The sequence below is a fragment of the Eumetopias jubatus genome, unplaced genomic scaffold (genome assembly GCF_037043125.1).
Source record: "Eumetopias jubatus isolate StellerSeaLion01/CBP00866 unplaced genomic scaffold, mEumJub1_p1.0 scaffold_9, whole genome shotgun sequence".
NCBI classification, from domain to species: Eukaryota; Metazoa; Chordata; class Mammalia; order Carnivora; family Otariidae; genus Eumetopias; species Eumetopias jubatus.
Genome location: NW_028274815.1, coordinates 78,834,043 through 78,861,698, shown reverse-complemented (window position 1 = coordinate 78,861,698; position 27,656 = coordinate 78,834,043). Strand labels below are relative to the sequence as shown.

The window sequence follows — 27,656 nt, the reverse complement described above, 5'->3', positions numbered from 1 at the left end:
TGGTGTCTGTTAGCATGGTAAATGGTTTTCCACCCCCTCACTTTCAATCTGGGGGTGTCTTTGGGTCTAAAATGAGTCTCTTGCAGACAGCATATCAATGGATCTTGTTGTTTTTTTTTTTTCCAATCTGATAGCCTGTGTCTTTTGATTGGGACATTTAGCCCATTTACATTCAGGGTAACTATTGAAAGATAGGAATTTAGTGCCATTGTATTGCCTGTAAGGTGACTGTTACTGTATATTGCCTGTGTTCCTTTCTGGTCTATGTTGCTTTTAGGCTCTCTCTTTGCTTAGAGGACCCCTTTCAATATTTTTTGTAGGGCTGGTTTTGTGTTTGCAAATTCCTTTAGTTTTTGTTTTTCCTGGAAGCTTTTTATCTCTATTTTCAATGACAGCCTAGCTGGATATAGTATTCTTGGCTGCATATTTTTCTCATTTTGTGCTCTGCATATGTCATACCAGTCCTTTCTGGCCTTCCAGGTCTCTGTGGATAGGTCTGTTGCCAATCTAATGTTTCTACCATTGTAGGTTACAGATCTCTTCTCCCGAGCAGCTTTCAGGATTTTCTCTTTGTCTCTGAGACTCATAAGTTTTACTATTAGCTGTCGGGGTGTTGACCTATTTTTATTGATTTTGAGAGGGCTCCTCTGTGCCTCCTGGATTTTGATGCCTGTTTCCTTCCCCAAATTAGGGAAGTTCTCTGCTATAATTTGCTCCAATATACCTTCTGCCCCTCTCTCTCTTTCTTCTTCTTCTGGGATCCCAGTTATTCTAATGTTGCATCTTATGGTATCACTTACCTCTCAAATTCTGCCCTCATGATCCAATAGCTGATTATCTCTCTTTTTCTCAGCTTCCTTATTTTCCACCGTTTGGTCTTCTGTATCAGTAATTCTCTTTTCTGCCTCATTTATCCTAGCAGTTAGAGCCTCCATTTTTTATTGCACCTCATTAATAGCCTTTTTTATTTCAACTTGGTTAGGTTTTAGTTCTTTTATTTCTCCAGAAAGGGTTTCTCTAATAACTTACATGCTTTTTTCAAGCCCAGCTAGTATCTTTAAAATCATCATTCTGTACTCTAGTTCCAACATCTTGCTGATGTCCATATTGAGTAGGTCCCTGGCAGTCGGTACTGCCTCTTGTTCTTTCTGTTGAGGTGATTTTTTCCATCTTGTCGTTTTGTCTAGAGGAGACTAGATGAATGAGAGAACAAAATGCTAACAGTATAACAATGTCCCCAGAAAATATACACTAAACAAATCAGAAAAGACCTGAAACTGGGGAAAAAGAAAGGGAAAGAAAGAAAAAGAAAAAGATAAAAACAAACAGAAACAAAACAAAAAACAATATCATCAAATATCAGGCTGGTGCATAGATCAGTGCCACACACTAGATTTGGGGCGTATTTTGGTCTGTTAGAAGAAAGTGCCTCTCAAAATTTTAAAGAAAGAAAAACTTATATATGTACAAAAATAAGGGTTAATACGATGAAGGGATGGAATATGACTGTAAAGATTAAAATTATAAAATTTTATAAAAGGAATTGATAAGTTGGTTGAAAAGAGAAAGGAGGATTTAAAAAGAAAGGGAGAGAATGTGATCAGGCAGGAGACTAGAACAAAGCCGTACACTAGAGATTTAGGGTATATTTTGATCTGTTAGAAGAAACTGTCTCAAAATTTTAAAGAGAGAACTTATATATATATACCAAAAGTAAGGTTAACTACTATGAAGGGATAGAATATGACTCTAAAAATTAAAAATAAATATTTTTTAAAAAGGATTGATAGGATGTTGGTTGAAAAAGGGAAAAAGAAAAATTCAAAAAAAAAAAAGTTAAAAAATTAACTTTGAAAGACTAAAGAATCACGGTAAAAAAGCCATGAATTCTATGTGCAGGATTCCCCTAGTGCTGGAGTTCTGTGGTTCTTATTGATCTTGGTCTTAGCTGGCTGTTCTTGTTGATCTTCTGGGGGAGGGGCCTGTTGCCATGGTTCTCAAATGTCTGTGGGAGGCAGAATTGCCCTACCCTTGCCGATCGGGGTAAGTAATCTGCTCGGGTTTGCTCGGGAGCGTTTGTTCCCTGCAAGCTTTCGGTACAGCTTTGGAGGATGAGAGTGAAGATTGCAGCTTTGGAAGATGGGTGAGGATGGCGGCCTCCCAATCTCTGCCCCAGAGGAGCCGAGAACTCGGGTCCCCACTCCTCAGTGAGCCCCCAGAGAAAAGCAGTCAATCGCTCCCATCTCCCCAGTCTCTGGCTGCACTCCGAGCTCACCCGGCCCGTGACCGAGCATTTCTGTCTCTGGCACCCAATCCCATGTGGAGTCTTCAAACCCAGCAGATCCCTGCGGTGCACTCCACGCCACTCCTCCCAGGGGAGGAAGGAGAGTCTCCCCGGATCTGCTGATTGTTGGGTCCATGCTGGAGGAGCAGTGGCCCGACTGTGCCGTGGATCACGGTTTATGGCAACCCTGAGCTGAGAGCCCACTCTGGCTCCGTCTCTGCAGCCAGCTTCCCCGCTCCAATACCTGGGAGCTCTGCTGCACTCAGGCACCCTGGTCTTTCTGTGACCCCGAGTGTCCTGAGACCACACTGTCCCAGCGAGGGTTCCACCCCCCGCTTAGCCACTGGAGCGACGTTCCTCAGCAGAGCCAACTTCTAAAAGTTCCGATTTTGTGCTCTGTGGCTCTAACACTTGCCAGAAGCAGCCGATGGAGGCCCCCTCCCCACCGTCTATCCTCCCGAATATCGCCTCGGATTCACTTCTCCGCACATCCTACCTTCCAGAAAGTGGTCGCTTTTCTGTTCAGAGAGTTGTTGCTATTCTTTTCTTCGATCTCCTGTTGAGTTTGTAGGTGTTCAGAATGGTTTGATCCCTATCCAGCTGAATTCCTGGGACCAGACAAAATTCAGGTCTCCTACTCCTCCACCATCTTGCTCCGCCCCCCAGAAAGTATTTTAAAGGAACCAAATAATGCAGATAATAACGATCTGAAGAGCAGGAGAAAAGAGAATGAAGAATAGCTTCAGAGAAATATGAATCACCAACATATGTGTAATGGGAGTGCCCAAAGGAGAGGAGAAAGAAAACAAGCAGAAAAATTGTTTGAAGATTTCTTAATTAAGCTTAAAAATACCAAATCTGGTGAGAAACATTAATCTGAGAAAATCAGTAAATTCTTACAATAAAGTAGAATGGTCTACATCCACATGCATGTCAGACTAAAAATACTGAAAGACAAAGGTCTTGAAAACAATTACTTATCATGTACAAGAAAACCCCATTAACGGTTGATTTATCAGAACAGAAGAGACGGGAGGGCAGTGGGTTGATAACATGCAGAGTGCTGGAAAGGAAAAAAGAACTGTCAACCAAGAATCTTCTAACAAAACTATCCTTCAGAAATGAAGGCAAAATGAGGACATTCTCGAGATTTTAAGAATTAATTCCTAAGAAACTGATCTTACAAGAAATACTGAAGTTTTTTCAAGCTGAAAGGAAGTGAGACCATACAGTAATTCAAATCCTCATGAAAAGAATGCTAATAAAGGTAATTACGTGGGAAATTATAAAAGGCATTGTAATGACCTGTTCTTTCTTCAGCTGATTTAAAAAGCAATTCTATAAAACAGTATGTATATAATTGTGGTGTTATCTATAACATAGAAATGTGTGTTTGTGACACCATGAAGCAGGTGGTGGAAGCAAAGCTCTATTTCAATAATGAATCCACAGGAAGAAATGAGAACGTGAAATGGTAAAAAGGTTAATCTAAAAAACTAGAAATAAGCAGGCGCTAGGAAGATGCAGCTCCTGGTCTGGTCTGGGAGTGTCCGAGCCACTCTGGTGCAAGAGGAGTGGCCCGAACTGCTCTAATATCCACGTTTCACTTTATGTGCTTATCAAAAGTTTTAATTCATCATGGATAATCTGTCATCAGAAGAAATTCAGCTGAGAGCCCACTAGATTACTGATGAGTCTCTGGAAAGTAAAGGAGAATCCTGGGTTTAGCCCTTGAGTCTCAGGATGCAGGAGTCAAGACTATCACTATGCTGGATGAACAAAGGGAACCATTAAACTGCATAGAAGGCGGCCTGGACCACATAAAGACATGAGAGAGGCAGAGAAGACTTTAAGAGAGCTCAACAAGTGCTGTGGCCTTTGCGTCTGCCCATGTAATAGGACAAAGAACTTTGAGTCTGGTAAGGCCTACAAGGCAACATGGGGAGATGGTGGAGACAGCTCTCCTCCCAATGTATTATCCAAGCAGCCAGGCCCAGTGACAAACAGGTAATCAGCCTCAACAACCAGCCAGTGGAACAGCTAGTAGTGGATACATTAAACACAACAGACGATGCCAGAGAAGATGAGATGAAAGAGAACCTGACTCAAGTGGGCAGTATCCTAGGAAACCTAAAAAACATGACCTTGAACATGGGCAAGGAGATCGAGGCTCAACATTGACAAATAGACTGGATCACAGAAAAGGCTGACACCGACAAAGACCGTATTGATGTTGCCAGTGCCAGAACAAAGAAACTCATCGACAGCTAAAGCTGCGGCTGTACTTCTTTATCGTGTATTCACCTCTCTAGCTCCTCCTTCAAAGTCGTTACCTTTTCAGAGTTTGACGTTTTGGTTCCATGCTCTTCTCAATCAGAGATAATGTGCAAGAAGGGCCAGGAGTACAGACCTCCTATTTTCTTGTTCTCTTTCCCTTGAGGGTACATTACTGCCTCCCTTCTCGTATTTTTTTTTGCCCTCAGTTCATAGTCTTAGATTGGTTTCTGCACATCATGTATAGTGTATTTTTCATCCTCTTCGTTTACTGTAGCAGATTCTTTTGCTTTCAAGATTTGGAAACATTGCCAAAGACAGCCATAAAGAAGGAAGCTCGAGGCAAGGGGAGCACAAGGAGAAGAGGCAAGAGATAAGAGGTTGTTAGGTCAGTAAGACCTGCAGTCCACAAAGCAAAAGTTGTGTAGCCACAGTAAAGATCTAGTTGGGTTTAGTTTTAATTTAAGTTGCAATTATTGCCAATTTAGGCTAATACTTGGTTTTGGAGCTTTTATACACAATATTTTTGTTAAACATCACAACTTGGCAACCTCTGCTCCAAAAGAATAGAATGACTTTTCTCATAGTGGGCTTAGTTTCTAAATGTTTGGTGATTTGTGTATGTACATAGACAGCGATCCCATTTCATATTGTGCCATAGAGGAACAATTTGTATAAATGAATGACTTTTTATTTTCACATTATTAGTAGTATCATGGTCCCATTTCATGCCCATTAACCTCATTCATTTGTCATTAGTCTTTGAAGAAAAAAATATGTATATGTAACATGAGAATTTCTCTCTAAAGCAGGGCTTAAAATTTTTTGGAAAATTTTGACTATATTACATGAATTCAGATTTACCTCAATGTCAAGAATCATGTTTAGATAGGGTATAAGAAATTTGTTTTGGTCTCAGGTAGAAAAATAGATTGCCTTGAGTTGTCTGTAGCTTTAGACTTTAAAAAAGCTAGAATTTATTCTGTTTAACTAAAAGTGATTTGGAAAATTATGCCTTTGGTTTAATTATTGATGATTGCACTATTATTCAACTAGCCTTGTGGATTGAATTATGTTCAGAATCACATTTATTTAGATCCTAAACAGTGTTATAAGAATCTGATTGGTATTTGTCACCTTTATTTAAGAACATCTACACACTTCAAAGCTATTAATGTGGATTGGTTTGACCAATAACTACAGCTTGATCTTTACAATTAAATTTTATAACTAAAAAAGCCCCAAAACTATAAATATATACTTGTTCTTTCAACTATTTTAAAACACAAAATTATGAAAATTATTTATTACAACAATGTATTGATACATTTTTAACATATAGAGATGCAACATGTATAACAAAAAAAAAGCTTTATAGGAGTAACATTTCTGTATTTCACTGGAGTTAAGTTACTATAAAGCTAAAGTAGATTCTGACAAGATATATACTTGTAAAGGCCTAGAATAACCACTGAGAAAATAAAAATACAAAAAATGATTAATAAAAGGAATCAAAATATTACACTAGAAAATATTCAGTTGTGGGGCACCCAGCTAGCTCAGGTGGTTAGGCATCCAACTCTTGATCTCAGCTCAGATCTTGATTTCAGGGTCATGAGTTCAAGTCCTGTGTTGGGCTCCATGCTGGTTATGGAGCCTACCTAAAAAATTTAAAAAATTAAAAAAAAAAAAACTCAGTTGAAAAAGAAATCAGAAAAAGAAGGGGGGAAAAAGGTGTATGACATATAGAAAAGGCAAAATACATAAATCCAGTCATATAAATAGCAACATTACATGTGAGTGGATTAAATATTTTGTCAGACTGGATTACAAAAATAAGATCCAACTATATGCTGTTCACAGGAGATACACTTTGGATTCAAAAATAAAAATACAATGAAAATATCATTGCAAACAGCAACCATCAGAGAGCTGAAGTGGCTAAACAAAGATTTGAAAATAACTTCCTACAGAAAGAGGCTCATTTTATAGTGATAAAAGAGAATCCATCAAGAATCTATTAACAATTGTAAACATCTCCGCACCTCACAACACAGCTCATAAATTCTTGACAATTCTGTATTTTGCAGTCAGAATTCTGAAGCAAAACTTGACAGAATTGACAGGAAAATAGACAATTCAGCAATAACAGAGACATGACCCTACTTTCAACAATGAATAGAAAAAGTGGGCAGAGAATCAACAAGGAAACAGAAGACTTCAGCACTATAAACCAACTACACCTAACATATCTATAGAGCATTCACACAGCAACAGCACAATTCTGAAGCTCACATGGAACATTTTCCAAGATAGATCATATGCCAGAACACAAAACAAGCCTCCATAAATGCAAAAGTATTGAAATAATAAAAAGTCTGTTCTTTGGTCACAATGGAATGAAATTACAAATAAGTAACAAAAATCTGGAAAATTCAAAAATGTGTAGAAATTAATGCACTCCATAAATTTGACCAATGGGTAAAGAGAAAGTCACAAATAAATTAGGAAATCCATTGAGATACATGAAAATAAATATGCAACATACCAAAGCTTATGGAATGCCACTAAAGCAGTACTTACAGGGAAATTATAGCAGTAAACACCTGTTTTAAAGGATACAAAGAACTCAAACTCCACCTTAAAACATTGAGAAGAGAACAAACTAAACCTGAAACAAGCAGGGGAGATAAAACCTTAAAGCTACAATAATCTAGACTGGTGCATGCAGGCAAAAACATATAAGTCAATGGAATTGAACTGAGTACAGAAATAATCTGTGGTCAACTGATGTTTGGCAGAGGTGCCAAGACAATTCAAGTGGGAAAGAATAATCTCTTCAACAAATGGTGTCAGGACAACTAAATATCTACGGGTTAAAGGATGAAGTTGAACTTCTACCTCACAAAATATACAAAATTTAAATGGATCAGAGACCTATATAGTACTGAATAAGGTAACTGATGTGTGCTATAATATAGATGACCCTTAAAAACATTATGCTAAGTTAAAGAGGCCAGTCATAAAAGACTGCGTGTATGATCCTGTTTATATATGAAATGTCCAGAAAACTCAGATCTATAGGAACAGAAAGTAAATTAGTGGTTGCATAAGATGGGAGGGTTGCCAAGGGACAGGGAGTGACCAATGTTTGTATGGGGTTTCTTTTGGGATGGTGAAAATGTCCTAAGCTTGATTTGGATGCAATTTATCCTTTTGAAGTATACATCTCAATAAAGCATTTAAAGGTGATAGAAACTATAAAGGAGCAACAAATAGAAAAGTAAATAAGACAACAGGAGAATATGAAAAAGTTCATATAGAGCTCAGAAAGAAATAAAAACATTTCACAAATGAAGCTTAAAGGAGAAAAAATAACAGGAGGAAATAGACAACAGAAAGCATTAAAAGGACTCTTTAGAAAAAATGTTAAATATGGGAAGCCGGGCAAAAAAGATCCACCATAAGCTGTGAAGAAGAAAACCGAAGAAATTGAATAGGAAGACATTCCCAAAATGATAATTCAATAAAACTCTACTGAAATAATAAGATTTGAACTTAAATATTGGAAAGGCATCCCAAATACTTGTAAAATTGACCCATAATAGCCACTACTCAGAAATACTTTCATAAAACTACTAACTTTTAAAGGAGAAGAAGTAAGGTTTTGGTCATTCAGGCAAAAAGGCCGGGTCATTTATATGGGAAAGAAAATTGAGTTAGCATTGGAATTTTATCCACTGCACTTTATGCCAAAAGAAATGGAGTGTCATATTTAATATATTTAGAAGGGGGAAATGTGAACCAAGGATTTTATATTCAGCCAACTAAACTTCAAGAAATAAGACCATACATAATATTATGATTATGCAAGAAATTAGAGAATATTGTAATGATTGGAGAATTTCCAATAGAAGGCTTTTGGAAGTATGTAATATATTTACCCTTAAAACTAAATCCAGTTCTAGTCAGCAAAAATTGTAGAGTAGACAGTTCCAAGGGCACATTCTCCACCCCCACCCCCTCCCACACACACACACCCAATTGGAAAAAAAAAACCAAGCATAAACTGTCAGCTTTTTCATAATTATGGAAAATAGTCAAAAGTTAACAACCAAGGAAATGCTGAATCAAGAAAAAAATTTAAGAACAGTAGGAAATCTTTCTGCCATTTTTATTTGCCTTTGTTCCACCCCCTTCCTAAATGTGTGGTGGTCTTAAAGACAGTAGCCTGCATTCCCAATGGGGGATCCTACTCCCTGATGCTGGAGAGAGCAGAATAGACCTTATTTGCAAAGAACTGTTTGTTCTTACCTGTATGGGCACTACTTGAAGGATACAGGGAATTCATTTCTGTTCTGCCTAACTCAGAACTCCAGGAGGAAAAGCAGCGGGCATTCCTCAAAAACTTTTTAAGGTAAATGAGCAACGTGCAGCCTCTTGAGGCAAAAGATTATAGTTGAAGCATACAATAGAGCACCAAAGCCTGTGAAGAAAACCTAAGGAGAGGGTTTCTTCAGGAATATTAGGACATTCAAAGCTGCACTTTTACACTGAGGAATTTCAAAAGTCATATGAATATCCAAGGTAGGATGCATGGTCAAAAAAAAAAAAAAAAAAAGACCAGAGAAGACTCTGAGCTTTCACTTCAGGCTGATCTGTATGCTCAGTGAAAGCAAGAAATGAAGGCAAAGACAGAGGTGTAGATATTCTGACCAAGTACAGAGTTACAGGGGCTTTTATTCTGCCTTTTTCCCTCCTCCCTCTCTCCCTTTTGGTGTTCAAGGAAATTTCTATGAAAAGCTGAACACAAGGTAAAGGTACAGAAGCTTCAAAGCACAAGTGATAAGAAAATACAAACCTTACAAAAATTGTTCAGAAAAGTCACTGAACAGCTACACCAACAGCATGCAATTTAAAAAAAGGGGGGGTTGCCTGGGTGGCTTAGTCATTAAGCGTCTGCCTTCGGCTCAGGTCATGATCCCAGGGTCCTGGGATCGTGCCCCGCATCGGGCTCCCTGCTCCATGGGAAGCCTGCTTCTCCCTCTGCCACTCCCTCTGCTTGTGGTCCCTCTCTTGCTGTGTCTCTCTGTCAAATAAATAAATAAATAAAATCTTAAAAAAAAAAGCTGTGGGGAGGGTGAAGAACCTGGTTTCCCAAGTTAACACATAATATTAAAAATGTCCAGTTTTCAATAAAAAAAATTATGAAGCATGTAAACAAAGTATGACAGACCCATTCACAGGAGAAATTAACAAACCCAACATAAGGAAACACACACATTGGATTAGCTAACAAACTTTAAATCAACTGTTCTAAATATTTTAAAACACTTTTAAGGAAAACATGGACAAAAAGCCATAGGAAACCAGAAGAACAATGTATAAACAATATTAATAAATAGATAAAAATTGTAAAAAGAACTATTGAAGCGGGAGAGCTAGGTTCTTGTCTCACGGAGTCGAAGAATGAATCTCGCGGACAAGAGAGAGTGAGTAAAATGATAGAATTTTATTAAGTGAAGATACAGTAAAAGCTCTCAAGAGTGAGAGCGATCCCAACAGAGTGGCCAATGAGGGCCTTTATGGTTGGTCTTTTATAGAAAGCTAACCAGGGAACTTAGATCCTTTTAACATCTTTATTGATATCACCATTGAGCAAGGACTAGTGATAACACCTTCAATGGCTTGCTTCCTTTTTAGGGTCTGGTTGTTCTTTGTGGGCAACAGGTGATTATCATAAAAAAGACACCCCCCCCCCCCTGCTGCCCGCCACACCTAGGGCAGGGTGGTCCTAGGGCAGGGTGGTCTGGTTTGTTCCCTTGTTTCTGGTTTCCCTACACCTCCACATTTTTGGGATTTCTGTAAGCCTGATCACAGAGCCCCCTATCTGTCTCTCCCTACCTAGCCCCACTTGTCCCTTACTCACTATGAAGAAATTCTGGAGCTGAAAAGTACAATAACTAAAATGAAAAACTCACTAGAGGGTTTCCATTGCAGGTTTTAGGAAGCAGAAGAAAGAACTGGTGAATGTAAAGATGAATCAATTTCTATTACCAAGTCTGAGTAACAGAAAAAACAATGAAGAAAAATGAACAGAGCCTTAGAGACCTGTGGCACCTAGTTCAACACTCTGAGATATGCATAATGAGAATCCCAAAGAAGGACAGAAAGGACATTTAAAGAAACTGGCTGAAAATGTCCCAGATTTGATAAAAGACACAAAACTATACATTTAAGAAGTTCAACACCTTCAAGAACAATAAACACAAAGAGATCTACACTAAGCCACATCCTAATCAAATTGTTGAAAACCAAGGACAAAGAGAGAACTTGAAAGCTGTCAGAATCAAATCATGTACAAGGAATCCTCAATAATGTTAACAACAAATTTCTCATAAAAAACATGGAGACAAGGAAAGAGTAGAGTGACATTTTTTAAAGTACTTACAGAAAAAATATCAACAAGGAAGTTTATATTTGACATAACTTAAAAAGTGAAGGGGAAAAAAAGTGAAGGAGAAATTAAGACATTAGTGGATAAAAGGTGGGGTAGAGGGGGGCGGGCGGGTCATTGCTAGCAGAACTGCCCTACAGTAAATGCTAAAGGGAGTCTTCAGATTGAAATGAAAGCATACTAGGTAACAACTCAAAGCCATACCAAAACAAACAAAACAAAAACCCTCCATTAAAGGTAACTATATAGGTAAATATAAAAGCCATTATTATTGTATATTTGATTTGTAATTCTTTTTAAATACTCTACATTATTTAAGACAAATGCATAAAATAATTATAAAACTATATTAGTGAGAATGTAATATATAAAGATAATTTATAACATAAAAGGGATAGGAGACAGCTGTACAAAGGTTGAATTTTGTATATTTAAGCTAAGTTGTTACCAATTCCAACTAGGTTGTTATATATTTAGAGCTTTTTTATAATCCCTATGATAATTATTAAATTTTTTTAAATACACAAAAGGAAATGAGGAAATCAGAATGTATACTACCAAAAAAAACAAAAACAATTAAATACAAAAAGGGCAGTAATGGAAATGAGGAACAAAAAATATAAAAGGCTTCCAAAAAAACAAAAAAAGGCAAAATGATGAAGTAAATTCTTCCTTATCAGTAATCATTTTAACGTAAATGGAGTAAACGCTCCAAACAAAAGCAGAGATAGGGAGTATGGATAAAATCAAACCAAATGAACAAAAACCCATGATCAAACTACATGCTGTGTATGGGAGATTTAGTTTTGATTCAAAGACAAAAATGGGCTGAAAGTTAAAGTGTGAAAAAAGATATTCCATGCAAATAGTAACCAAAAGAGAACTGAGGTGCTTATACTAATAGCAGACATTGTAGACATGAGTCAAAAACCATTACGAGAAAGAAACAAGTACATATAATATTTAAGAATTATTTCATCAAGAACAATTATAAATATATGTCCCCAACAACAGAACCCCAAAATAATGAAGCGAACTTTGACAGAAATGGAGAAATGAACATTTCTATTATATTTGGGCTTCAATAATGGATAAAACAATTAGAAAAGAAACAGGATTTTAACAACACTATAAAGCAACTAGCCCTAACAAACACCTATGGGACACACCACACAAGAGCAGAAAACAATCTTCTCAAGTGCACATGAAACATTCTCCAGGATAGTCCATATTTTAGGCTACAAAACAACTTTCAATAAATTTAAAAAGACTCAAATTAATACAAATTATCTTCACCCAAATCAGGCTAGAAATCAATAACAAAAGAGAAATTGGAAAATTTACAAATATGAAGAAATTAAACAACACACTCAACCAGAAGACAAAGAGGAAATCATAAGGGAAATCTGAAAATACTTAGAGATGAATGGAAACAAAAACATACCAAACTGTGTGAGAGGCAATGAAAACAGAGGTCAATGGGAAATTTATAGCAGTAAACACATTTTAAAAAGACGGAGACTTCCAGATTCCAGTCCAGCATGTAACAAGTCACCACTCCATTCTAACAAGTCAAAAGCTGAACAGACTGAAAAAAATTAACAACACTATATCTATGAGAGAAGTTAGGTCAAACTAATGCCCCCCAAATTAGAGAGATCAACAGGCAATATAGAGAATCACAACTTACCAGAGCAGCAATTTCTTTGAGAACCAGTGGCAGGGTAGAGAAACCTGAACCATAACTGGTGAATTTCTCGAGGCATGTGAGAGTTAAAAAGTCCAAGGGGACCCACTCATGGAGGTGGAAAGAACCCAAACATTTTTAAGCTTTCCCTGGGTCTCTCAGATTCTCAAAGTGAATATCAGAAAACAATCCCGTCATGCTTCTGACAGGGAGAGGGAAAAAGCAACATTTTGAAGTATGCCAGAGCATTCTGTTCTTAACAAGGTTTGCCCTCAGGAAAAACTATTACCAAAGCCTAACCTGCTGGGCTTTCATCAGAGCATAATGGCCCTGGGGAAAGGATATCCCCAGTTCCAGCCCCCTCTTGCCATCTTGTCCCACCTCAGAGAGGCGGGAAGCATGCATGAAGTTCACAGTCCAGACGTACAGGCTCAATAGAAGGTAGAGAAATAATCATAGGAACAGAGCACTTTCCCTCCTCCTACACCCTACCACATTATTAAAGGTTTAAAGTTGTTCGTTACTAAGTTGGAGGAATGACACTATCCAACTTCAAGACCTATGATAGCACTGCAATAATCAAGATAGTGTAGTGTTGGTTAAAGAATAGACAAATAGGTCAATGGAACAGAATGAAGAGCCCAGAAACAGACCCACATAATTATAGTCCCCTGATCTCAAAAAAGGAGCAAAGGCAGTACAATGGAACAAAGATAGGGTTCTTCAACAAATGGTGCTGGAACAACTGGACATTCCCATGCAAAAAACAGCAAAAACAAAAACCTAAACCAGACTTAACACCCTTCACAAAAATTAACTCAAAATGGATCACAGAACTAAATCTAAAACACAAAACTATAAAACTCCTAGAAGATAACACAAGAGAAAATCAGATGACCTTGGGTATGGTGAGGACTTTTTAGATACACTACCAAAGGCACAACCCATGAATGAAAGAATTGATAAGCTGGACTTCACTACAATTAAAAGTTTCTGCTCTGTGAAAATAAATGTCAAGAGAACGAGGAGACAAATCAGAAACTGGGAGAAAATATTTTCAAAAAACAAATCTGGTAAAGGACCATTATTCAAAATATACAAAAACTCTTAAAACTCAGCAATAAGGAAACAACCCAATTAAAATATGGGCCAAAGAGCTGAATGGACACCTCACCAAAAAAGATATACAGATGATAAATAAGTACGTGAAAAGATGTTCCTCATCAAATGTCATCAGGGAAATGCAAATTAAAACAGTAGTATACCACTACATATTTTTTAGAATGGCCAAAATCCAAAACACAACACCAAATGCTGGTAAGGATGTGGAACAACAGGAATGCACATTCACTGCTGGTAAGAATGCAAAATGGTACAGCCAGCTTGGGAGACAGTTTGGCAGTTTTTTACAAAACTAAACATGCTCTTACCAATACAATCCAGAAATTACACTCCTTGGTATTTATCAAAAGGAGTTGAAAACTTATTTCCATACAGAAACTTACACATGAATATTTACAGCAGCTCTATTCATAATTGCTAAAACTTAGAAGCAGCCATGGATGTCTTCAGTAACAGAATGAATAAAAACTGTGGTACATCCAGACAATGAGTAGTATTCAGTGCCAGAAAGAAATGAACTATTAAGCAATAAAAAAACATGAAGGAAATTTAAATGCATATTACAAAGTGAAAGAAACTAATCTGAAAAAGCTATATACTGTATGGTTTCAACTACATGACATTCTGGAAAAGACACTATGATGGAGACAATAAAAAGAGTGATTACCAGGGGCTAAAGAGGAAGGAGGCATGAAAAGGTACAGCGGAAAAGCATCCAGATTGGAAGGAAGAATTAATTTATCTCCATTTGCAGATGACATGATCCTATAAATGGAAAATCTCAAACAATACACAAACAAGCCAAAAAAAAAACCAGTATTAGAACAAATAAATTTAGCAAAGTTGCAGTATATAAAATGAACACACAAAAATCAGCCATGTGCTGACAATAGACTAGCAAAGAATAATCAGAAAAGGAAGTTAAGAAAACAATTCAATTTAGAATAGTACCCAAAGAATAAAACACCTAGGAACGCACTTAATCAAGGAAATGAAATACTTGTACACTGAAAACTATACAACATCACAAATAAATTAAGACGACCAAAAAAATTGATTGAAATATATCTTGTATTCATGAATTGGAAGATACAGTATTTTAAGATGGCAATACTATCAAAAACAATCTACAGACTCCATACAATCCCTATCAAAATTCCAATGACTTTTTTTTTCAAAAATGGAAAAACCAATCTTCAATGTAATCTATATGAATTACTACTCAACAAAAATGAGCAAAGGACTTGAATAGCTATTTTTTTAAAGATTTTATTTATTTATTTGACAGAGTGTGAGCGAGAGAGAAAGAGCATGAGCAGGGGCAGGGGCAGAGGGAAAGGGACAAGCAGACTCCCCGCTGAGCAGGGAACCCAACGTGGGGCTCCATCCCAGGACCCTGGGATCATGACCTGAGCCAAAGGCAGGCACTTAACTGACTGAGCCACCCAGGCACTCTGACTAGCTATTTTTTCAAAGAAGATTTACAATAGCCAACAAGCACATCAAAGATGCTTAATAGCATTAATCATTAGGTAAATGCAAATCAAAATCACAATGAGATACCACTTCATTCCGACTAGAATGACTATAAGTTAAAAAAAAAAAGCAAGTAACAAGTGTTAACATGAATGTGAACTGGAATACTTGTACATCATTGGTGAAATGTAAAATGGTGCAGCTGCAATGGAAAACAGTTGGGTGGCTCCTTAAACAGTTAAACATAGAATTACCATATGACCCAGCAATTGAATTCCTAGGTATATCCCCCAAATAATTGAAAACAGCTACTCAAACAAGTGTGTATATATGCATATTCACAGCAGCATTATTCATAATAGCCAAAAAATGGAAACAACCCAAAAATCCATCAATGGATGAATGGATAAACATTGTGATATATGTGTACAGTACAATATTATTCGGCCACAGAAAAGAATGAAGTACTAATACAAATTATAGCATGGATGAACCTCTAAAGCATTATTCCACATAAAAGCAGAAACAAAGGTCACATATTATAGGAATCCTTTATCAGGAAGTATCCAGAATAGGTAAATCCATAGAGTGGCCTGGTGGTTGCCGGGGGCTGAGGGAAGAGGGCATATGTAGTGGGTATGGGGTTTCCTTCTGGGATGATGGAAACATTATGGAACGAGATAGAAGAGTTGATTGTACAACATTTTGAATGTACTCAATGTCACTAACTTATACTTTAAAATCATTTTTATGTTATGTGAATTTTACCTCAATTAAAAAAACAAACAAACCTAAATTCAAGTTGTGGATATCAGGTACAGTAATTACGTACTACAGAATAGTACGTAATCGTTATGTGCTCTTATAGTGTAGATACAATACGCTTTTTAAAATGAGAGGATAGAGACTATCTAGAATAAACTTACTAATTGCCTTATAGGTGGGCATTAGTTCAAATTAGAAGCTCAGGGAAGGAAAGAAAAAAGATTATTATGGCCTAATTTCAATGCTGTTCAAATTAGGGAAACAATAGTCACTGAAAGAGAGGAATAAAGGGTTTTTTTAAAAAAAAGTTTTGTATAAGGATGACCATGAGAACAAAAACACAAATATTTTTTATTAGTTATTTTAATAATTGAAATGTAGGGATGCCTGGGTAGCTTAGTTGTTAAGCGTCTGCCTTCGGCTCAGGTCATGACCCCAGGGTCCTGGGATCGAGCCCCCGCATCGGGCTCCCTGCTCAGTGGGGAGCCTATTCCTCTCTCTGCCTGCCACTCCCCCTGCTGTGCTCTCTCTCTCTCTCTCTCTGACAAATAAATAAAATCATTAAAAAAATAATCGAGGGGTGCCTGGGTGGCTCAGTTGTTAAGCATCTGCCTTCGGCTCAGGTCATGATCCCGGGGTCCTGGGATCGAGCCCTGCATTGGGCTCCCTGTTTGGCGGGAAGCCTGCTTCTCCCTCTCCCACTCCCCCTGCTTGTGTTCCCTCTCTTGCTGTGTCTCTCTCTGTCAAATAAATAAAATCTTAATTAAAAAAAATTGAAATATATTCAGGATTTCTTAAGAATATTGCCAGATATGAAAATCCCTTTGAATTATATTTTAAGATTCTTTCTCTTTCCATTCTCTTTAGAATCAGTAACTATGCCTATATATATATATATATATATATACACACACTCCATATCTATAATTTTCTCTCTATTCCTTATTAACTGTTTACTTTTGTTTAATACACTCCTCTGTCTCAATTTTGTCCTCCACAGTCTTTCCCAACTTTTCAGAATATCTTTTTTTTCTGATTCCAATATGTCATTGGTGGCAGATTAAGGAGAGACACAATGTCTTTGACATCCCTTCTGCTAAGAGGTAGAGGTCTCATTCTCCTAATCTTGAATCTGGGTGAGCTCTGTAACTACAGCTGACCTTTGAAAAACATGGGGGTTAGGGGTGCCAACGTCCCATGCAATAGAAGATTCACATATAACTACTTACTCACCAGAACTTAACTACTAATAGCCTACTGTTGACCAGAATCCTCACCAATAACATAAACAGTCAATTAACGACATATTTTGTATGTTATATGTACTGTATCCTGTATTCTTAAGATAAAATAAAGGAAAGAAAATACTTAAAAAAATCATAAGCGAAAATACATTTACAATACTACACTGTATTTATATAAAAAAAAAATCCGCATGTAAGTGGACCCATGTAGTTCAAACCTCCAGTTGTTCAAGGATCGGCTGTATTTTGACCAATAGCAGATGAAGAAATAACACTGCAAGTGTCAGGACCCAGCATTAAGAGACCAACAGCTTCCACTTTCTGACTCTCAACTACTTGCTTTTAGAACATGGCTACCATGTTGTGGACACCTGCAACCCATAGATCCAAGCCACCCTGTGGAGAGACCCATGCAGCCGAAAACCCTGGCTTAGTTTTCAGCCACCAGCTAGTACTAACTTGCCAGCCATGTGAGTGAGCAAGCCATTTGGAAGTGGATTCTCCGATCCAGTTGGAGTGCCTGAGCTGATGCCTCATAGAGACGAAATAAGCCATCTTTGCTGAACCCAGCCAAAACTACAGATTCACGAAAGCATTATTTTGTTGTGGTTCTGAGCCTCAGAGATTTGGGATGCTTTGTTATACAGTAACAGACAGCCAGAGCACCCTCCTTTTATTTTGTTCTTTGATGTGTTATCTCATTTCTGACAGAGATCTCATTTTTTTTTTTAAGCCAGAACTTATTTTCCTGAGCCTTTCACTGTTTTGGCCACTTGTTTTAGATTTTTTTTTTTCAAGATTTTATTTATTTGTCAGAGAGCACACAAGCAGGGGGAGCGGCAGGCAGAGGAGAAGCAGGGAGCCCGATGTGGGACTTGATCCCAGGATCCTGGGATCATGACGTGAGCCAAAGGCAGACACTTAACCAACTGAGCCACCCAGATGTCCCTTGGCCACTTGCTTTATAAGTGGTGACTTGCAACCAACTTCCAATAACTTATTAAAAGATTTAGAGTATGTGAGGATAGGATTGTTCTAAATTTTGTATGTTTTGGGTGACTTTTTTCTGATGAGATATCTTTACCTGCCATTTGTTTTTCCTGCTTTTTTCCTTTTATTATTTTCTTCAAATTGTGTTGATTCCTTTCTGACCAACAATTACCTTTATTATTTATTTATTTATTTATTTATTTTTATGTTATGTTAATCACCATACATTACATCATTAGTTTTTGATGTAGTGTTCCATGATTCATTGTTTGCGTATAACACCCAGTACTCCATGCAGAACGTGCCCTCCTTAATACCCATCACCAGACTAACCCATCCCCCCACCCAACAATTACCTTTAAATGAGAAGAGTTCTTCTTGAAACTGTCCTTTTTTGCTGGCGTTTTGGAAGAGGCCAGTACTGGGTTCCAGGCTAGCAGGAGGTCCCTTAAGACACAAGCTGGTATATGTGAAGGACGTATTTTCGCTTTCCATTCTCCCAACCACAAGAGACTAGTGTCTTTCATGCTGTTTACAGTGCGAATCTCTGTTCCAGGTTGCTTCACTTCCTGCACACAGAGCCTCAGTGTGTCATTTATCCTTGTCTCTTCCACATATTTTTGGTGATAGCTAGGACGTTGTATCAGACTTTGAGTTTTTCAATTGCAATTTCTCACAGCAGGGCAATTCTTATCTTCACCCCCATCTCTACCTCTCTCTGCTGAGAATCACTGCTCAGAGCAAGAGCCTGCTTCTCTTAGGGTAGCTCTCTGTCATCTCAGACAATCTCCATCCGTGTTCCATTTCCCCAACTCGTTAGCACACAGCATCACGTTCCCTTGTCATTTTGTGTGTAAGTTGAATATGAAGCCAAAACATGGTTTTCTAAACTAAGCAGCCTCTGATTCCTAAGGTACAAACTTGAGATTCTAATTAATTCCTATGAATAGTGTCCTCCGCTTTCCTGAATGTTGTATTCCCCTTATTTCATAATGTAGCTAACTACTTCCTCCTTAATAAAAAGTAAGTTGAACTTTAAAAAGACCAATTGCTTAAGTACTGGCATTTTAATTTATCTTTGATAAAGGGCCTATGGGGACTTTTTCAGAGAAACTTAATCATCAAAAGGGTGAAACACTCAAAGGGAAAAAAAAAAGCTATGCAGAAACTATCTAAAAATTCAGAAATCTAACAGGTAACAAAAAGAAATTATGATACATCTTCTCATTGTAGCATTTAAAAGCCATGCTTCAGGTTTGCCACAGCTCAGTTCTATTTTAAACTTCCTCCCTCTATTTTTCTTTCTTAGAAAGGGACTCATTTGCTTTTGTGACTGGTTTTTTGCTCTTCATGGGTAAATATTTCCATTCTGTTCCTAGGTAACTGCACTCTAAGAACATGATGTCACTGCATACTATTTTGGGTTTGGAAATATTTTTACACAGTATTTGCCTTTGTCCTGGCTCTCTGGTTTTGTCAAGTGATTTAAGCCAACGCCACTATTCAGTGTGGGCCAAGCAAGACAGGCATAGCATCAGCATCACTTGGGAGCTGGTTAGAAATGCAAATTCTCAAGCCCCACTACAGACTTTACTGAATCAGAATATCGGGGAGGTAGCATTCTGTGTTTCAACAAAGCTTCCAAGAGATCCTACTACATGCTGCAAGTGTGAAGGAAGCAGTTATGAAAGGATTTAGCCTTGCACTAAGGAAAAGAATATCTACCCTTTCGAGATGATAGTTCATCTATTTTTTAAAAATCTCATGCTTGGACAAACCAATAGATTCTCACTGGAGCGCCAACTCACTTTTCTTTTTTTTTTTTTTTTGGTGTGTGTGTGTTGGGGGGTGCTGGGGGCACAGGGAAGAGCCGTTCAAGACACTTTATTTTTTCCCCAGTGACCAGAAATTAACAACTTTGAGATATAATTCACTTATTTTAAGTGCACAGTTCAATTGTTTTTAGTATATTCACAGATATGCACACATGTGGATATGCAACAATTTCCATGGCCAACTCCCTGTCATTGGTAGGTAGTAGCTGGCTAGAGTATGGTAATAAAGATGTAGAGGTCCTATCCAGTCTTGGCAAGAAAGAGGCCATGGTTGATTAGCCATGTCTGCTATGGTTATGGGGTTAAAGAATCGTAGCATTTGGGACGTTTATTTGCCCCAACTACATACACCCTCATTTCAAAGGAATTTAGGAAGGCAGCAGAATTTGGTTTGGGTGAAGAAAAACAAAACAAAACTAAAGAACCCTAAAACAAAATCAATAACAACAAACACCTGTGCTTTCAAGCCACAGAAGGAGGCCAGCCCTTATGTGGAAGATTCTTGAGGAAATCATAAATGAGACTGAGTTGACCCAGAACATGTGGTCAATGCTTATGCTAACTAAAGCTTATGCTCTGATCTGCTCTGTTTACTTATGCTCAATATCATTTGGCTTGATGAAAACAGATGTTGAACACAGAATGACACTGAGTGAAGTTTAAGATCCCAGTTGTTTTTGAAGTCTGTGTAAGCTCCTCTAAATGCCTCTAGATTTATTGGAACAAGTATTCTACTCCAGAAGCTATTTGTTGAACACATAGAAAATACGCCCGTATGGTGATTTCCTTTTTGTCCTGACATACATATGCTCTAAGAATCAGGGGAAAAAATATCTCAAAGAGTGACTTGATACTACTTTCACAGATACCATCACGGCAAGGGGAAATTGATTGGTGAGATACTGTTAAATTGCACAAAACAAAAAATATTAATACAGAAGAATCTATTCTGAAAATGACCCATTTACTTAATTCTTGGATTCCCATTTTCAACTATTTCAGGAGTCAATGAATAGACTTTATACCAAAATTATACTGGACATCATCTAGTGTTTACATTTATAATTCCAAGAGTTTTGGATCTTTGCTCCTTTGGTCATTATTATGAACACTAATTATGTTGGCATATTATTAAAGATGATTTTGCTAATTGCTCATTTTGGATTGTGCAGATATAGGCTATCCTCATTTAAGATTATTGTGATGGGGTGCCTGGGTGGCACAGTCATTAAGCATCTGCCTTTGGCTCAGGTCATGATCCCAGGGTCCTGGGATCGAGCCCCACATCGGGCTCCCTGCTCAGCGGGAAGTCTGCTTCTCCCTCTCCCACTGTCGCTGCTGTGTTTCTTCTCTCTCGCTGTGTCTCTCTCTCTCTCTCTGTCAAATAAATAAATAATCTTTAAAAAAAGATTACTGTAATAAAATGACCTTCTATATGGTTGTAGAACTTTTTTTTTTTACTTCAGTATGTATTTTGAATAGAATGAGTTACTCTATATTGTATCAACTTGACTGTGAACACCTTGAGGATGGGGACTAAGTTTTCTTCAAGTTTTCAATTTCCTACTTACTGTGTAGACTGATGTTTAGATTAAAAAGAGCTTAAAAATGTATGGAATTCAAGTAAACAACAACAACAACAACAGAAAACATATTCCAATAATAAATTTAATCTTGGCTTGATAGATGGCTATGTGGTCATAGTAATAAGTCCTATATACATATATAAATATATAGATATCCTTGTATTTTTACAAAGTGCTTTCTCCTAAGTTTTTTTATTTGGGCCTCAAAAAGTGTTAGGTAGTTAGGGCAAAAGTCATCACCCCCATTTTGCAAATGAGAAAACTGAAATGCCAAGAAATTAAATCTTTTACCCTGTAAGGTATCTCTTTCTGGTCCCCAATTTGCTCATCTGTAAGCAGGTTGGTGTTGGGGCAGAAGTTATATGGTCTGTAAGCTTCTTTCCTTTACATATGTTAGGGTTTTAAAAAAATAAGTATGTTAGGTTTTAGTTATTATATTCCAATATTCAAAGTAGTCATGCAGGGGTGCCTGGGTGGCTCAGTCGGTTAAGCATCTGCTTTCAGCTCAGGTCATGATCTCAGGGTCCTGAGATCGAGTCCCACATCTGCTAAGCAGGGAGCCTGCTTCTCCCTCTCCATCTGCCTCTGTCTGCCACTCCCCCTGCTTGTGCTCTCTCTGTCAAATAAATAAAATCTTTAAAAAACAAAAAAAACAAAAACCACAAAAGTAGCCATGCAGATCAAATTTTACTTGATGACAGAGCAACCTTAGCCAAAGTCTTTATACACAATTTTAGATAAAGGATTACTAATTTTGCTAAGTAAAGGAAAGTTGGTTTGAGTCAGGTTTTTCTACCTCAGCACTATTCACATTTTGGATTGGATAACCCTTTGTTGTATAGAAGGTGTCTGTCCTGGGTACTGTAGGATGTAGGTGCACTGTAGGGTATAGACATTATTTTCTCTCCCCCACAAGACCAACTGATTGGTAGTGCGGCTAAAAAAAGAAAGTAGCATGTTGAGAATGCAGACAACAGACCAGTGAGCCTTTCACAGATTAGATGAGGAAATGCACATTGTTCTGCTGTACCTGAGCCCTTGCCCCAGTTATTTTATAGTGTCCTGTCTGGATGACAATGATAGACAGATGGACAATGTTTGCCACAGTTGTGGGGACAATATGTATTGCCATCTAAGATATTACTTTCTAAATATGTTTGAGTATTGCCCAATTCTTAGGAAACAAGAGTTCCTTCTCAGTCTAAACAAAGGCCACAGGACAGTTCTAATAATGACTTAATCCTAACTTGTTCAGTCATATCCACTGAAACCAAAGAATACCCCATGGGTCAGTCCAATTAACACACTGCAAAGGCTGGCTGCTGTGGGGTTCTGGAACTGGCTCTTATATTCCTTACTACTCAAATGAGTTCTGTCCATTGACCCAAGTCTTCAAGCTTTATATGATTGTTGAGATTGGATAACTCACCTGTCTACTTGACTGTCTTTCCATTTACTTTGTTCAGCTCTGGAAGAGAGGTGTAACTATGTAACGACCCTTTCTCCAAGTGTGGTTACATAGTTACCTCTGCCTTACTGAATGAAGACTCTTCTAGGCAAGACATAGTTTTAGGACTGATCAGAGACTTGGAGGCACAGTGGCAAGGGATGTGGGTCTGAGCAAGGGCAGTACCAGAGAAGATGCAAGAGAGCAAAGGTAGTTGTTAGAGATGTTTGGGAAAAAGGTAGAGTTTGGAGATTGATTGGATGTGGTGCTCAGGTGCTGGGAGTGGGTAGAAGGGGTAGTTGAAAATAATTCACCTGAGTACCTCTCCTTAACCAGTCTAGGAGATCCAAGGAAAGAAGTGGTAGTGGGGTGGGGAAAGAAGAGAATACAAGAGGATTTAAGGGAAAAAAAATTAGCAGTTGTGAATGCTAAAAAGGAGTTAAGGAGGATGAAGGTAAGAAGAGACAATACAAAGGTCATCAGCAATTATCAAGGGAACTAATTCCACAGTGCCCTCAGTACAAAAACCCTATTTTCATTACCTGTAATTGAAAAACATGGTCACATGATAGATTTTGATTAAGTTATAAACTTATTTATATGCAGTCTTTCAATGATCCAAAAGTAAATCGCCTTTGATGAATCACCATTACTGAATAAAAATATATAATAAAATGGAACTGCTCTGGAAAATCCATCATGTATTGTCATGATTGTGATTGGGAGAGAAACCAAATATTGGGGCATTATAGGAATGAACTGAGGCACAAGAAGGGAATAGGTAAGGGATATGAAAAATTTTAGAGAAATTTGGAAGGGACAGGAGAAGCCACTGCTCAGATTGTCAGAGGCAGACTGGAACTGCTCTTGCTGAGGAGGATCTGAGGTACCCTGCAGGATGCCAGGACAACCTCTGGCCTTTTTTTTTTTTAACAGAATATGCTCTTAATAAGTGGCCTACATACTTTTCATCAGACTAACAATGATTTTGTTGGTTGATCCGCTGAGAGAAGATGGTTTTGAAAACAGCATTTGAAGGTAACACTGTAATGATTGAATTTGTATGACCCAATTACGATATCCTAAATAGCTAGGGAAAAGTGGAGGGTAGGAGGAAGATTGACTATTTTTATTGTTATTTTTCTGGTTTTAAGAATAGTCAATCATAGAAATATGAAACATGACAAGTAGGAATGTCCTGTAATCTCATCTTTCAGGGCTTACCTCTTCCAAGATTTGGCGTATTTCCCCCCAAATTTTCATTTTCTAAACATAGACTAACTTTTTTAAAAAAATATTTTATTTATTTATTTGACACAGAGAGAGAGCACAAGCAGGGGGAGTGGGAGAGGGAGAAGCAGGCCCTCTGCTGAGCAGGAAGCCGGATGCAGGACTTGATCCCAGGACCCTGGGATCATGACCTGAGCTGAAGGCAGCCACTTAACCATCTGAGCCACTCAGGCACCCATCATAGACTAACTTTTTATAAAAATGGGGTAGGGACGCCTGGGTGGCTCAGTTGGTTAAGCCACTGCCTTCGGCCCAGGTCATGATCCCAGGGTCCTGGGATCAAGTCCTGCATCCGGCTTCCTGCTCAGCAGAGGGCCTGCTTCTCCCTCTCTCTCCCTCTGCTTGTGCTCTCTCTGTCAAATAAATAAAATCTTTAAAAAAAATAAAATAAAATAAAAATAAAAAAATAAAAAAAATAAAAATGGGGTAATTCAGTACATTCTATTCTGCAACTTGCTTTTCACCCCATTTAGCTATATAGCTTGCACATTTTCCCACATCAGTACATGTAGAGCTACCTCTCTAATGAATGCAAAGTATTTTATTGTACAGTAACTATATATGAAAATATTTCCTAACAGGCAAGTGTGAAGGAGAAAAACCTGGACTATTCTTTTTAGCATACCTCAAAATCCTTACTTTATGAAGAATTTGTCTTGTGTTTTCAGCTCCACAGAAGTAAAATGTGGACTGCTCTGAGCTGGCAAGCTTGGCAATGCCTTTCTTCCTTCTCTTTCACAAAAGAAGAGGTAGCCAAGTCTCTAAATAAGACCTCTGGGTAAAAAAAAAAAAAAAAAATCTTGACCAAGTACCAGATTCTGTGTGATCATAAAATGTAAAGTATATATTGCACATTAGGAAATACCCTGAAGAGCTATCTTAAATTAAATTCTTTGATTCAAAAAAAAAAAAAAAGATCACTGAACATATCACTCCCACTGAAATGTCTGAGGCTGGGCATAAAAATTCTTCAGCACTTCCAGTTTTAAAATATGTTACAAGTAAAAGGATTAATTGGGAATCCATCCCATAGAATAAGGGATGTGGATTTGCTTGGTAAGAAGGAGTTGGCTAGGTGAGAGAGGACATGTGGCTCCCTTTGCTATTTCTTTAATGGTGCAGATCTTTTAGGTGGCTTCCCTGCCCTCAGAGATGACTGACCGGGTTTTTCCTCTCTACTTTCCACTCCTTCTGAGTGGTCCCACACTCCTTAACCTCTTCCTCCCAAGTCCACCCAAGCAAATGAGTTAAGATTCATGAAACTATCTACTTTTCTAGTCTTTCTTCCATTAAATATATTGAGGTGGGTTCTTTTGCCCTTTTTTCTTATACATGATATAAATTCTTATGTGACGTATTTTTTATTATGTTCAGTTAGCCACCATATAGTACATCATTAGTTTTTTTAAGATTTTATTTATTAATTTGACAGAAAGAGACACAGTGAGAGAGGGAACACAAGCAGGGGGAATGAGAGAGGGAGAAGCAGGCTTCCCTCTGAGCAGGGAGCCCGATGTGGGGCTCGATCCCAGGACCCTGGGATCATGACCTGAGCCAAAGGCAGACACTAAACGAGTGAGCCACCCAGGTGCCCCACATCATTAGTTTTTGATGTAGCGTTTAATGATTCATTAGTTGCATATAACTCCCAGTGCTCATCACAATTTTTAGATCAACTGACTTAAATTTGTGCTAGTCCTTAGGTTCCTTGTGAAGAAACTCCTTTTATTTAAAACTGTGTTTTCTATGTTTTTAAATTACACAATAAAAAGTTCAATCTTTTATAAGAACAAAAATAAAAATAAAGCGGGCTGAATCTCATAAGAGGAAAATCCTGATCAAGAAAACTGGAAACAGGGAGTGACATCAGCAATGTAGTAGTATGAGATGTGCCTCACTTTTGTCCTTTTTAAACAACTAATTAGGCATCCATCCATGAACAAAAGTGCCACTTGCCAGTTGTGGGCTCCAACACCAAATGCCAAAGGACCCGGGAGAAGTCTCACTGCATCTGGTAATAGGCAAACAGCCTATTTTGTACAGGCTGTGGAACCTACAGGCTCAGTATAGGCTGTGGAGCCAACAGGAGCTGGAGAAACTGCTCCAGCTCTTCTCAGGTAAAATCTGGAGAGTGCTAACAGGACAGTCACCCTCAGGCAAGAGACTTTGTCAAAGTCCAGCTTTGCTGAGGGGAAGATTCTAACATACTATTGGATTTCAAAAAATAATAAATTTGGATACACTTAAGAAGGTAAGAAGAATTTTGTCAGTGTTGGTCTCCTAAGGTAACACAGCATGGGGCTCAACTAGCTGGTGGTGACCTCTCCACTGACAGTAAGGAAGAGTGGTGAGTGTCCAGGTACCCCAGCTGTGCAGCACAGTGCTGGAAAAATCCATTTCCCTCCAGCAGCACCAAGAGAACTGAGGTGCAACCTCCGTAACTGGGGGAAATCAAGAGATCAAGAAAGAGGCTCTTTGTATCAAGATGTTCTTTGATAAGAACATCAAAGAGTGTTAAAAAGGGAATGAGCCTCTGGAAGAATCTCACTTGAGGATTTCCAACTCAGCCCACAGGCAACCCCCATCACCCAGAGTGCTAAACTTCACTCTGCAGCCAGCTCTTTGTGTGTGCTCCTGAGTGCAGCATCCAGAGTGAGCTCCAGTAAATGGAGTACTCTCTGGCTGGTGGGGGAAAGGGGGTTGGAAATTAGAACAGTCTTTGGACAAGGGAGAAACCACAAACTTGAGTGCCACCTGCTGGCAAACACAAGAGCAGGTTGGCTGTTGGAAACCTGTGAGTTGTAAGAACCAGAGAAGACCATAAAAGCTTAAGAATTCTGCCATAAGTGGGACTAAGAAGTATAGAGCAGGTGTATCCACACAAGGCTAGAGAAAATCCCAGATATAACAGGGCCAACAGACAGTATATTCCTTCTGAAGCTGACTGGTGAAGATTTGAGGAGTTCTCCTGCTTGAAAAGCAAAAGCAGCAATGCAAAACTCCAAAGAGCATGATGAATGAGGGAAACAAGTCATCATGTAAAGGTAACAATAATACTCTAATAACTGAACTCAATGACATGGAATTTCACAATCTAGTTCATAAAGAATTCAAAATAGCTCTTTTGAGATATTCCATGAGCTACGAGAAAACACAGAAAAAAACAACTCCATGCAGTCAGGAATACATAAACAGAACG

At 38.1% G+C, this 27,656-nt stretch overlaps 1 pseudogene; it reads left to right on the top strand.

Annotated features, from left to right (window-relative positions):
• The first annotated feature begins 2,881 nt into the window (after positions 1 to 2,881).
• Positions 2,882 to 5,522, top strand: LOC114209675 (synaptosomal-associated protein 23 pseudogene; annotated as a pseudogene).
• Positions 5,523 to 27,656: the final 22,134 nt, after the last annotated feature.